This window comes from Calidris pugnax, unplaced genomic scaffold (assembly GCF_001431845.1).
Source record: "Calidris pugnax isolate Ruff unplaced genomic scaffold, ASM143184v1 scaffold171, whole genome shotgun sequence".
Taxonomy (NCBI): Eukaryota; Metazoa; Chordata; class Aves; order Charadriiformes; family Scolopacidae; genus Calidris; species Calidris pugnax.
The window spans coordinates 4,183,611-4,187,613 of record NW_015091064.1 but is presented as its reverse complement, the minus strand read 5'-3'; the positions used below and the strand labels follow the sequence as shown (position 1 = coordinate 4,187,613).

Genomic DNA, 4,003 nt, shown 5'->3' with positions numbered 1-4,003 from the left:
CCAGACACTGATGATGCTTTAGCCTCTACATGTGTGACTTTTTATTTTTAATGTAAGTTTTTATTGAAGAACTCCAACACCTACAACCACCAGAGTGGCTCTTTTAAACACGTCAAGAAGTTGGCCGGTTGGAAGTGAAATCTTTTGCTGGTTTCATGGAAAACTACTCAAACACAGAAAACCTAATGAGAAAACTCAATTTTAGTACGCTCAGTTGACATCTTAAAATTTGCCAGCAGAATTTTTTCAGACTCCAGCTCTCACTGCTGAACGTCCCGTGCTGCTAAGCAAGTCTTCTTCTCTGCCCAGAAGTTTTACTAGAAGTTGGAACAAGAAAAAAAGGATAACAGGTACAACTACAGAAAGACTGACAGCAAGGAGAACGAGATAGGGAGTGTACGGGCAGGAGCTGAGCAGAAGGCAGCAATCAGGAAGGGAGGAGATGGGATAACAATGCAAATTAGAGGCAGATAATGAGGCAAAGGAGATGACAGGAAGTGGCACGGGAGCAAAAGAGAGAAGTCCTTGACCACCAGAACACAGGGCCTTTATAAACGCGAAATACATTCTCTTGCTATTAAGCAAAGAGACATGAGACTAGTTGTAAAGAATCTCCATCCCACTCAAGGCAGGACACAAAATGAGTAAGTTTTTCTACTGCTACCCACGACGGGGCTATTTCGGATAGAGAGGAGTGAGCTGTGGATCCAAAGCACTCAGTCACACTGATGTTTGGTGGCAGCCTGTGCAAATCCCATGACAGAAATCTGCTTTTGGGGGTCCTTCGTTTGTGTGTTTACCTTAATTTACTGTGCTATATGTTTGCTTCATGAGGTGCTGTACCCATTGTCCAGAGTGCAGGGAAGGAAGCCGCTGCCTGTGCCACCTCTACCTCTTTTGCTACAGAGATGAGGAAAGAGCATGTGATGGAGGGGGCTGGTTCTGTGGGGAAAAATAAAGGAGAGTTTTAGTAGTTATGGCAAATGACTGAGCCTCTAGAAAACGGGATTCTAATTCTTGTAAAGTTCACATGTAAGTCTAAGGAATTTGCATTATATATATTCCTCATTTTTCTCCCACACTCCAACTGAGCAATTTGTGGTGTGAGCTGCTAAGATGCTGCGTGTGAGTAGGTGCGCCTGAAGTCAGTGGTAGGTGGACCTTCAGTACATGCCAAGCAGCGTAGTGTTTACCACCCTGGAAATGAAGGTCTTTGATTTAGTATTTACCACTCTGGAAATTAAGGTCTTATATTTGTCCACATAGGTATCCAGAAGTGTTGATATTTTTCACTTCCTGGACATAAGATAATGCCAACCATTTCATAATGGTGTGACAAGGCTAAAGTCATTAATGGTTAGTGGGATGATAGCACACCTGAAATACTCTAACGGAAATTAATTTATTTTTTTTATTCAATGAGGAATAGTGCTATGCAGCAAACTGTACATTAAAGTATACATGGAATAAGCAACAAAAGAAGCATTAAATAGAAACACAGAATGTGAAAGCTTCTGGAGTTTAGTCTCCTGCTGTCTCAGGCAACTACATCACATAAGCACTTTTATAAATTGATCAAGGTCCACTTTCAAAGCGCATGTGCTTCCTGCCTCAGCACAGGGAAGTTGTTCCACAGTCTCATTGCTCTGAAAATTCCAAATTTTCTAATTCACAGCCTAAATTCATTAATGCCAATTTTATACACATTTGACTGCCATTTAAATAACAACTATACCTCCATGTTGCTCACTGTCCTTTAGAGACAACATCAGATCTCCTCTTAACCTTTATTTTGCTAAACCAAACACAACAAATTCTTTGAGCCTCCTCTCACAAAATCTGCCCCAAAAGAACATCCTACTCAGCGATAGGGTTCCTCTGGGGAAACGAGCTTATTGGGTATGTGATTAAAACCCATTATCTCAGTGGGGTCCTAAGGCACATAAGCCCCCAGGACCCAAACCTGAAAACCAAGCAGCTGCAGGACCCTGCAGAGCTGAAGCCGCACACACAGGCCACACAGCTGCTCTGCACGTAGGTATCGGGCGTGCAGTTAAGTCTGGATCCATCTCACTTCCCAACTCTTAAGACAGCTCTGCATTTCTGAACGCAACCTTTCAGGAGGTGGGAGAGGGGCATGGGCTAACTTACACCAGGCTAATTCTAATATATTCCCCATTTTTGAGGGGAATTAGTGAAGGGTCTTGATTAGGTCAGCTGTCCTTCCTCAAATAAAACCCAGCACTCACACATGCCATATAGGTGAAATGGTTAGTTTTATCTTTGATGGAGAGGTGAAATTAATCAAAAAAGGTTTTGTTGCAAAATTGGTCACTTTTGGTCTTTGCTTCTTGTGTAAATGAAGATAATCATTAGGGACTTTGGTGAAAATGAGAGCATATCCTACTGACAAGGGAAAAAAAAGGGCAACCTAGAACAGTAGCAGGTTGCCAGGACAGTAGTTTCCGAGGTAGAACAATACATTTCCGAAATGCTTTCTGAAAGAGCTTCATTCACTTTGAGAAAGGTACTGTTGATAGGTCCTTTTTTATAGCATAAATGCTTCCTAAACTCAAATGACAAAGAGAGTGGCTTGTTTACAGCACAGATTCAATTTCCACGTACATAATCCCAGTCCCAGTCCAAACACAGATGAAGAGCTTTACGAGTTGAGACAATAACATCCTGGGGTTGATTCAGAGAATTCATCATCCCATCTGGATGCTGAAGTTCCTCAGCATGACTATATTTGGTGATGCTGGAACTAAAGGTGAGAAATCTCATCCCTTCCTGCAGAGACTGGGCGCTGCACAAAGACATAGGTGAACCTGAACTCGTCGGAGCCCTGACAGACGAGATGCGTTCGATCCGTGCCGTGGACTTTGTACACTGAATGCGGGACAAACAGCACAAACCCACTGTGTCCTTATCCCCTCAGGCTCAGGCAATGCGAGTGCAGACAAAATCACGCCTCCGGTCAGCCAGCGTTTCAGATACACACACAGCCATAGGTGCCTCATGTTTATCTGCCCATAGATGGGTAACATTTTGTTATTCACATGTCATAGCACGGACCTAAAATTCCAGTCTCTGTCCTTTGCACCTCTGACCTCGAGAATCTGAAATCAGGAAGGGGAAAAAAAGCAAATGTATTGATTGTTGCTTATGTGAAAGGCTTGCCTCCCCCTGCACAGGGCCCCAGGGATACAAACTCTTCAGGAACACCTGCCTGTCACCCTACCCCTAGGGGCCGAGCACAGCTACCCTCATTGGAAAATGGCTTTTAAGAACCTGCCATTGGGAAATATAAAAAAAACCAACAAAAAACGTGTGAGGCGCAGAGTGTCTATGAAATCCCCGCCGCCCCCACCCGGGGACGGGGCAGGGGCAGGGAGGGGCGGCAGGCCGCGCCGAGCCCTTCTCCTCCCCGGCCGCGGGAAGGCGGACTTTGCCCCCGCACAGCCACTCCGGGACAGCCAAACAGGCCCTCGCCGGTCATACCGGCCCCGCCCAGGCCACCTCAGGGACACCGGGCCGGGCCGTGCCCGCCGCCCCGCTCCTGCGGGAGCTCCCGCCCGCCGGCGGCTGAGGGGAGAGGCGGGCCGAGGGCGGCAGCATCACCGTGGCGACAGTGACGTTATCTCACCCTGGATCTAATTGGAGGAAACCCCGTGGCCCCAGCCGCAGCCCACGGGCCAACCGAGCTTGCGCCCTGCCCGCGCTCGCCCCCGCGGCGGCGCGCTCTGCCGGGATTGGCCGCCGGGGCGCGGAGGGGCGGGGCCCGGCCGGCAGAGCCGGCTGCGATTGGTCGCGTGGGCGCGGGCTGAGCAGCGGGTAGGCTTGCCTGTGCCAACGCCCTTTAGCGCTGGCTCTCGCCGGAGACGGGAGCGGCTCTTTCTCTCCGCCACAGCCCCGAGCCAGGCAGCCGATCGGGTGGCGCCCGCGGCCCGGCCTAGCGCAGCGGACTCAGGTGAGCGCCGTGTCGCGGCCCGCCGGCGGGCGC

At 48.8% G+C, this 4,003-nt stretch overlaps 1 protein-coding gene across 1 annotated transcript in view; it reads left to right on the top strand.

The window, feature by feature from the left end:
* Nucleotides 1–3,807: 3,807 nt before the first annotated feature.
* YWHAQ (tyrosine 3-monooxygenase/tryptophan 5-monooxygenase activation protein, theta) overlaps nt 3,808–4,003 on the top strand; it is a 23,903-nt gene continuing 23,707 nt past the window's right edge. Inside the window, exon 1 of the mRNA XM_014956822.1 lies at nt 3,808–3,970. The gene's annotated coding sequence lies outside the window, so the exon portion shown is untranslated. The remainder of the gene's footprint in view (nt 3,971–4,003) is intronic.